Raw genomic sequence first — 10,317 nt, forward strand, 5'->3', positions numbered from 1 at the left:
AAGTGGAAGCACTGGACCCTAGGAAAAACTGCGCAAGGAAATAGGAGGCTTGGAGGGAAAAGGAGAAGGTTGTGAGAGCCTTTGACTGTCTATGAGCAGTATTGTTTGATTGCAGAGAGAGTAGGATAGCTTGAGAGTTGATTCTTTTTGTAACTCGAACATATTTCCACTTGTATGATAATACAGAGATTGGGGTTTTAGGCTGAGGCTTTCCCCGAGTTATTTATTCTGTGTTATGTGCGATTGATTTCTCATTCTCAGTTATATGTGTTCTCAATTGATCTTGCTCATATTCGATTAAGATTCCGCAAAGTTTGATGTAGAAGTAGATCTTGTATTTTGCTTTAGTGTATTGCATAATCTGTTGATCTATAGTGGGAATTTCTACATGGTATCAGAGCAAAGGTGATCAAGGTGAAGAACATATACAAGAAGGGAGAAGGGAGAAGTTTGAGGTTCCTGAATATAGAAATCGAGTTCTTATCACATCTCAATTTCACCAATGGTGTTCAATGGTTTAAGACTTGAGTATGCCCTTGATGGCAGCTCAAATTATATAGCCTAGAAGGATTGCATGGAAGCAATATTAGAGGATAACGGTCTAAAGGACTTCATTGATCAAGAAGTCCCCAAGCTGACTGATGCTACTCAATTGGTGGAATGGAAGAAATATGTGGCTAGAGTAAGGAGAATCCTTCTGGAGGGAGTTCGAGATCACATAGTCTCGAGTCTCCATGGGAAGGAGACATTGTTTTCAATGTGGAAAATATTGAAAGATCTTTATTAGAATAACAACGATTAGAGGAAGCTGGCGCTGAAAGACAAGCTTCGGAAAATCAAGTGTGAAAAGGGCGACACGATCTCTACATATCTGAACAAGCTCACCACCTGTAGGGATGAGCTTGGAAGTGTAGGGATCACAACTGCTGATGATGATATGGTGAGTCTTGCACTCCTCGGTCTTCCTAAGAGCTGGCATAGCTACCAAGACTCGGTAAATGGAAGAGAGAAACTGCCAGATTGGGAACAACTTTGGTCGGATTTGATGCAGGAGGAGATAAGAAGAAGCACCAGAGATGGTTCTTCATCCAAGGAGGATGAAGAAAATTGTGCCTTAGAGAGTAAGGCAAAGAAAGGGAAGGAGAAGGATTCTCATCCCAAATCGAGTTCTTCCCATGGTGGGAAGAAGTTTGACAAATCGAAAGTGCGATGATTTCATTGTCATGAGGTGGGCCATTTTGCAACAAATTTCCATTGAAGAAATCTAATATGGGATCCAAGGAAGGATATGAAGGTGAGGCATTGGCCTCACAGTTCGAGTTGGATTTCACACTCTTCGCATGCATGGTTTCATCCATGGTGGGATTTGTTTGGTTTCTTGACAGTGGAGCTTCTTTCCACATGACCGACGATAAGAGTTTGTTCAATACCTTGGAGGAGAAAGATCTCTAGATACTCATAGCGATGGGTAATGATGAAAAGTATAGTGTCTCAGGTGTAGGCACGGTTGTTTTTCAGAGGGAGCATGGAGCTCGCATTACCTTGATCGATGTCAAGTATGTACCAATACTGAGGAAAAATTTGGTGTCGATCGCAATGCTGGAAGACAAAGGCTATGATGTAGTCTTTAGTAAGGGAAAGGTTTTCCTTCGACACATCACCACGAGACAGGTGAAGTAGACTGGTTCACAAGTCAAGAACTTGTATGCTATTGAGGTTCAAGATGCATGCAAAGCCTTGAGGAGTAAGGCAACTGTTGGAGACTTGGTGGTTGAGAGGGAGAGTACATTACCTCTCAACATGTAGCCACAGGAGAAGTCTCAGACAATTATGGAGGAGCCACGATTGGTGAAGTAGCTTCAGGAGGTTGTGGAGCAGCCACAACTGGGGAAGCCAAGAGGAGACAGAGTGGAGGCATCCACTCATGCAGAGACCTCCAGTAGGGGGAAATTTCGAGCCAAGTGGGCAGAGGGATCACATGCATCCATACCTCCAGGTAGGAGGTGGGGCAATGTGGAGTGACAGTCCCAAGAAGGTTGGAATAGGGGCAAGATCATTGAGGTACCCAACCTCTTTGACTAGACCTTGCTACGGGAGCCTCGACAAGGAGTAGTAAGACTGACTGAGTGGGTAGAGGCAGATGCGGATGGAGCGGCAGAGAGAGCTACAATGCATGAATCCCAAGACAGTGTAGAGCTAGCAAGATGCAACAATATGAGAGGCACAGGAGTGTTGCACCAATGCAGGATGGCACAGAGAGGTGTGCAATAGTGCGAGATGCATGGAGTGTTGTAGCAACTCAGAGGTCACAGAGGGAGCACTTGTTAGCGACGGAGGGAGCTTCAACATCAGAGGGTGTTTCTAGCCCAACAGAGAGGTCAGTTGGGAGATTTTTTTGTTTCTAGAGTTGTTGGAGCAATAACACTTGGGAGAAGTGTTTCATTCAGAACATTCCAAAGGTTCAGGATCGGGTTCGAGTTGAATGCCTTTCTTGTTGGGAGGGAGTGTTGAAAATGGCAACAAGAAATGCTAAAAATAACATTTCTAAAAATAGCAGTTCGGGTACTAGTGTTGGACATGGCAACAAGGAATGAAAAATGGAAGTGCTATAAATAACTTTTCGGGTTAGATTCCAATTTTAGTTAGTCCCTGAACTAAAATTGAGAAGTAAAATTCGAATTTGATCTTAGCAGCTGTTTGTAAATTAATTAATTAATTCATCTTGAGTTAATTAGTTGTAGAAAATCAAACATGAAGTCTATGTGGGGACATGCAACAGTTTCTCCATTGATTGAGGAATTTATCCATCAGTTAAAGAGATAAGGATGAGTTGTAATATTAAGTTGTAATTAGTTGGCTCAGTTAACTGAGTCAAGTCCAATTAGATTAATTCAAACAATTTGTTGAATTAATTGTGAGTTCAGTTAGTTAATGCTTGCATGCATGTAACTGATGCACTTTAGATAACTAAATATTCTCTCATAAATAACTCATGCATGTCAGTTCAGTCAGAGACCCAGTTGAGATTAAAGGAAGGGACAATATACTATCAATTGGAGGATTTTTCCTATAAAGGAAACTCATCCATGCAGAAGGAATTATCTCCTTCAGGTTTGTGCAGTTATTTTTGAGCCAAGTGAGCAGTGTGAGGTGGGAATTCACACAAGCGGAAGCACTGGACCCTAGGAAAAACTGCGCAAGGAAATAGGAGGCTTGGAGGGCAGAGGAGAAGGTTGTGAGAGCCTTTGACTATCTATGAGCAGTATTTTTTGATTGCAGAGAGAGCAGGATAGCTTGAGAGCTGATTCTTTCTGTAACTCGAACATATTTCCACTTGTATGATAATACAGAGATTGGGGTTTTAGGCTGAGGCTTTCCCCGGGTTATTTCTTCTATGTTATGTGTGATTGATTTCTCATTCTCAGTTACATGTGTTCTCAATTGATCTTTCTCATATTCGATTAAGCTTCCGCAAAGTTTGATGTGGAAGTATATCTTGTATTTTTCTTTAGTCTATTGCATAATTTGTTGATCTACAGTGGGAATTTCTATAGAAGTATGGTAAGTTGGGAGTTCTTATCCAATTACCAATCTAGGGTAAGAGATCCACCTTTAATGGAGGGATAGGATCAAAGGATAAGTGGTGAAAAATCCAATGTAGGGAAGCAAAGGATTTGAATGTTTTATCCAAGGTAAGTAGTTGAAACAAACTCTGGAAATTCCTAGAAGAGGAAGCTTTCAGAATCCCGATCACTCTCCCGAATTTCTAGAACCAACGCAGGTGAAAAGGGGAGTAACATGTTGGTGAGAAACGCAGGCCATAGTGGAGCAACCTGCTGGTGAACGCACCCTAGTAGGTCTACAGGGAGCTTTGGTTCTCAAACTGGCTCAGATGAAGTAGTTTAGGGCTAAAACTATGGGAAATTAAAGGTACATACTTAGGGATTTGTGCAAGATGGTGACAAGGGGGAATAGGATTTTGATTGATCCCATTAGGAGGCTCACTGATTGGATGTGACAAAATGGCCTATAACAGAATGCCCCCTAAAGTGCAAAGTCAGAGATGATGACTGATGACTGAAGTGCTTTACCTTGTGACAAGTCGGGATCAAGGACAACCGACAAGCTTCATATGTTACAATACATTTACAATATGATATCTTTATTTGTTGAGGGAGGCATACCCATACTCAGCTCATAAGCTAAAATTACATGTACAATGATCAAAAGACGTGTCCATAGATGCAACTAGTGGACCCATGACTGGATGACTATCTATATGATCACAATAATCATACATTGTGATCATTGTATAATCCTAAAATCACAGCCCGAATGGTAAAAACTGGATCCGAGGTCTTCTATCTCATTCACATGACCAACCAATGTATGAGTCTAACCATGTGAATCAATGAGTTGGATTCCAAAATAGTAGACACAATCCGTTTAGCGACCAATGATATAAGTCGTTAACAGACACGAGAGAAACCACCGATGATGTTAATGGCTCTCAAGGTACTGCAGTACAATCCGTATGGTGTGAGTGAATGAGTTGATTCCGAACACCACACAAAATCTTTCGGTTGAAGGCCATTGATGTAAACCTGTTGCTGAGAGCAAGGAAACTTTCCATTAATGCATGCAAGCACCAAGGTACCAAGGGGTTGTTTCTAAGGCAACTTCCTAGATGATGTGTTGATGTCGATAGGAAGCAACCCATCGCATGAGGGCCTTGATGTATCCCCCATCAACGTGATGAAACGAGTATCATGATTGAGAAAGAATGATCAGAATGATGTTGACATGGAACTGTATTAGGAAATGAAAACATGAAATGAAGGCTTAAGAGTATTGCAGCAGAGATCAACTAAATTACTTCTCTTGAACACACTGGCGACATTGAATAGAGTTGGCAACATTGACCGAAAACCAAAATGGAGGCTCTGAAAACAATATGATAACCAAGAGACAAGAAGATTACCCAGCCCAAAAACCATGGAGATAAAGGGGAAGAGAGTCGTGTTCAAGAGCGACTCGCTGCCATTAGAAAAATGGAATCCCTTGTTTTCCCAATTTCCCCAACCATACTGGTCAGTACCTCTTTATTTTTTAACAAGCTTGAGGAGGATAACATATGCTTGATTTGTAAGTTCATCCTTCAGATGAATCCCTCCGAGTATATTTAATGAACCCTGAGAAGGAGTGGTTCGGCCTTGTCATGTTTGACAAGTCCATCATTGTTTGATGTTTTAACGAGTCCAATGAAGGTAAAACTCGACATCTTTTTCATGTTTAGAGATTTTGAAAAAGAGGCAAAAAAGAAAAATCCAAATGTCCCTTTTCGTAGGTAGTCCCTTAGATCCGAAAAGGTAGAAAAAAATACCCAAGAGAACCTCTTATCCATGTTCGACTAAGGTATTCCTTTTTCGTATTTAGTCTATCTCAGTTCGGAAAAGGGTTAAACTTATATTGAGTAGATTTCTTTTCATTTACTTTTAGAAGTTCGAAAAGGAAAGTGCTCGAAAATATTTTCACATTTTAGGAGTCTGAAAAGAGATGAGAAAGGGCTCCTCCTGTAGGAATGAGTGGTATAAATAGTAGCAATTGGTTCCGGTCATGATGGAACTACTCAAAACACACGAAGGTCATGGCTAATAAGACTACTCATCGCAGCAGTTCCTCAGGAAAGGGTAAAACAACCAAGTGAAAGCGTATGATTAGCCAAGCAGATGGCTACAAGGGAATGAGAAAACCAAGGCTCATCTAGCATAAACAAATTGATAAAAATGGAAATCACGAGAGATAGGATGAGAATGGTTTCATTTTTACACAATCTTGAAACAAAGACAAACTATGCTTGAAATAATTTTGCATGCCCCCAACATAATGAATCAATTTAAGGTACATGCCCCCCAAGCTTCATTTCATGCACCTAAGTAGACTACCAGGTACTAACAAGTGTATGGAATAAATGTTCATTTACGAGATCAAGTGAAAGACTCGACTGGGAACTTACGAGATCTAATCAAAGACTCTAATTGAAAGGGGATTTGTTTCATTTTTTAACGAGCTTGAAACAGGAAAAGAGCTATGCTAACAGGAACCTATTTCATTTTTTAATGAGGTTGACGTAGTAAAAAAACTATCCTCATAAGAGCATGTTTCAGTTTTTTAACGAGCTTTTTACAAGAAAAGGAACTCTGCTCTGAGAACCTTGTTTAATTTTTTAAGTAGCTTGACACAAAAAAAGGAGCTCTGCTTCAAAGACCTTGTTTCATTTTTTAAGGAGCTTGACACAACAACAAAAAAACTATGCTCTTAGGACCTTGTTTCATTTTTTACGGAGCTTGACACAAGAAATGGAACTCTGCTCCGAATACATTGCTTCATTTTTTAATCAGCTTGACACAAGACAAGGTCAACTCTGCTTTGAGGAACTTGATCATGACCACCAAGAGGCCATGGCTTCCAAGAGGTTCCCATCAGATGGGAGAACAACGCTCTAGAAGGGATACATATCAAGGGATCCAATGGAAATATTAGACTCCAATATCCCCCAGTAAATGATGCACTACATCACCTACTAGATCGTTAGTAGTCGCGGACATGAAACAAGTTACCACATAATTAATCCGTGGCGAGGGAGATACCGCTTTCATATAAGGACTATTTAGTGAAGCTGGTTGATTGGGAGTCAAATTAGGACCAATGAATGAAAGCTGGTCAATAATCACGATTCTTCCTTCATGTGGGAAACACATCACATGAAAGAGTGAAGAGACAAGAGCTCCCATGAAATAAACATAGTCACGCCCAAGGAGTAAATTAAAATCTAGAGGGATTTGGACTACCATCACATCAATATAGACAATTTTTCCTCCCAAAGTAATAAGCAACTTAGGAAGGATCTGTGTTACACAGTATTTTGTCATCCCTCCTACACTACCCTGTGACATACCCCGAAGTGCCCAAAACATGACCATTATACAATATACTCATCCATGTATACAACTCATATCCCTCTCGAGACTTTGTTTGGAAAATGTCTGGAGCTTTCCCTGAAGAAATAGCTCTTAAAACCCTAAAATGAGGGTCATCGCTCTTATGAAGCTCAAAATTGTGATGGTCGCTTGTTGCACCATGTTTGACCCATGATGGCATCACTCTGTTCCCTTGCATACCCACGATGATCCCAAAAAGGTAATTTTCCCAAAGAGGATGAGAAGCTTTATGATCTAGAAGCTTCCAGAGTGGCGAGCTGGAGGTGGTTTCGCATAGATGAGGTCGAATACTCCTAACTTGACCTCTTTGTCTTATCCATATGAGCTACCTCCTTGAGATGTGGGCCTAATCCTATCTTTGGAGGAGTCATAACTCCCTCTCCCAGCCTATAAATTCCTCCTCTCCCATTCCCAATTGGTTGGTCTATGTCCATTTGCACCCCTAAGCTGAGCTTGTGCTTAGAGGCTATTCATTAGACTTGGAGAAGGAGTGTTTGGAGAGTTTCTTGTCTTGGACTTGGATTACCACTCAAGGAGAGCCTTTAAACATCAAGACTATGGTTGTAAGCTTCCCTTTGTTCTTTAAATAATATACAACTGTCAGTTCATCTTCCCAAAATATATATGTTCATGTATGTATTAACTTGGCATTCCTTGATCAACTAAGTAGGTTATTATTGGATTTTCTATTGGTTTTGACATGCTTTGTTGTCTCTTTATCACTTGTGCAGGTACATAAGCGTTTAGAGAAGAAGGAACAAGTCTAGGACACAAGCAGCCCGAGGCTCTCAACAAAGGAAATTGGATTAGCATTAGAACGAGGTAGGTCATCTCTTTTGTTCTACTTTTCAATCATAACCTAGGAAGATGTCTAGTTGATTGTCACTTCAGTTGCTAGACCCACTCATTGGGCTAGAGGGATTGTCTCTATCCACAGAGAGGATTAACCTTGTCAAAAAAATGGCGACTCCACTGGGGAGCCTATGACCCTTTCCTTCCATTCCTTCACCTTGTCTTTTGATGAGTTTGATCAACCATTCATTTTTAGACTTCATTGCTTGTCTGTAGTCAGTGTCACTTTTTGGTAGATGCCTGAAGGTTGTTAATTTGAGTTTTTCTTGAATATTTTGAGTTTATTTTTGGTTTTTCTCAACCATCGTGGCTTTGATCCTGATAGTCATGATGACATCACGGTTTTGTTGATTACAGTAGCGATGATTGCTACTTTCCTCTTAACAGGTGTAATGATCGTAAAAAATTAAGAAATTTAGGGTTTGTTTTCTCATTTCAATTCTATTTTCCTTCTCCCTGTGATTTACTAGTGTCATCTTGGTTGGCTTTCTTATTGTATGATTGCAAACACCTTTTAACTTGGTTTTAGAGTGCTTGAAGTTTGATTAGCCTTTTAGGGTTTCTAGGTCTTCTAGGTCAACCTTCGTCCACTTGTTGGTCTTTTCATCAGTCATCACAGATCAATCGTTTGTGTTAAAGAGTCTTGGTGTGTTTAGACATCCTTTGCAGGTCACTTTTTGGTTCTTGTGACTTAAGTTGTTTTCATTAGTAGATACTGTGGAAGTTGCTTAAGTTCACTTTGATGAATGGTACATTACAAATCGATTACCTCATTGGAATCAAAAGGAAGTGTTTGCTTTGAATTTTGTGTTTCGAAAAGTGAAAGTGTTATTCCTTTCATATTTTTTGAAGCATTTTGAGTTGCATTCAAATCATTGATGTGAAAGAGATTTTCATAGTTGTTGGCTTGCTTGCATTCTCTTTTACTTTTGCACTAGATTATGTTAGTCGCATTTTGAAAAAGAGAAAAAATCATCATTATATCTTAAGGAGATTTTGCTTTAAGGTTTGTTTTGGCATTACATTTGCTTATCATATGAAAGATTAGATTTAGTTATCACATTTTGCATTTGGAAGATGAAAGTGAAAGTTAGTGGAAGGCATTTGCATGATGTATTTTGTTTGAGGCATTATTGATTGAAATTTCTTCCCTCAATTAGTCTAGCTTTCATTGAATGAAAAGTTTTATTTTTCTCATATATTTGCATCTTAGGTGTTCAGGTAACATCATTAAGGCCTTGAAATTGAAACATAATTTCAAGATCAACTCTAAAATCTATGAATTAATCTAAGGAGCATTTGAAACATTAACACTTATACTTAGTGGTCTAGGCTAGAGACGTGTTTCAGTGTCTTTAAAACCTAGCAACTGTTGTTCGCTTGAGCATTAGGCAACACTAGCACGGACTTGTGCTTCGTATACCGTCACATATATAAAGGGAGACCCTCATAGGTTGCAAACCTTTATCCATAGGAAGCTGATTCTGCCACCCTGTAAACGTGATACACCGAACACAACATTCGGGGAGATTTCCTGCACATATGTCAAGTCCTTAGTAAATTTATTTGCTAAGGTGTATATTGCAATTAACAGTTAGTTGGTAATCCTTTTTTCCTAGAGTATCTTGAGTAGTCATTTCGATCTTTTCTGACTCCTTCAACTTGAAAAGATCATCGAGCATTTGTCCTTTCGAGCTCGCTAAACCAACGAAAGCGAATAGATTCACCTTTTCGTTGTTTTCTCGACTCTTAAACCATGAAAAGGAAAAGTTTTTGTTTCAAATTCGAAAATTAATTGACCACGGAACAACATCATTCCTGTGGAAATAATCCTTAATAGAGCTCAAGTTGAGACCAATGGCAACCTTTCCTGAGTCTACGAGTCAAGGAAACCCCTCTGACAGGAATCCTAGTCCTGTTTTTTCTTTTGGAAATGTTGGTGCTCCTTATATGGCAATGTTGTCCCTTCCTGGATTGACCATTGGTTTGCCAGTTTGGTTATTTTCGACCTCGATGCTTCCGAGTGTAGACACTACTTTTCAACCAAGTTCTCCTCCACCTGAACAACATCAACCTCATGTTGATCCTAAAGTTGATCCCTTCCCTTCTTCACCTATTTCTTCACCTCGTTCTTCCTCTTTGCCTGGTGAAAGTCTAGATTCTAGTAACCAGGAAGCTAAGAAGAAGAAGAAGAGGATGAAGAAGAAGAAGCAAAATAAGCAAGGGGGCAACCAAGCAGTCATTGCTACAGATGCAACTGATGTAGGAAAATCTTCCAACCAACCTCAGAAAGTAAAATTCCCTTGCATGTTATGTAAGGGTGACCACCTTCTTTGGAATTGTCCTGGTATTCCCAAGGTCTTAGAAGTGTGGTCCACAGGTTCACATCAACCTTTGTCATCAGCCTCTGGCGATCATGCTGGTGATAAACCTTCAACTAGTGATAGTAAAGCTCATGGGAAAA

Source organism: Pinus tabuliformis, chromosome J (assembly GCF_031772625.1).
Source record: "Pinus tabuliformis cultivar Carrire ecotype Pingquan chromosome J, CPIR1, whole genome shotgun sequence".
Lineage (NCBI taxonomy): Eukaryota > Viridiplantae > Streptophyta > Pinopsida > Pinales > Pinaceae > Pinus > Pinus tabuliformis.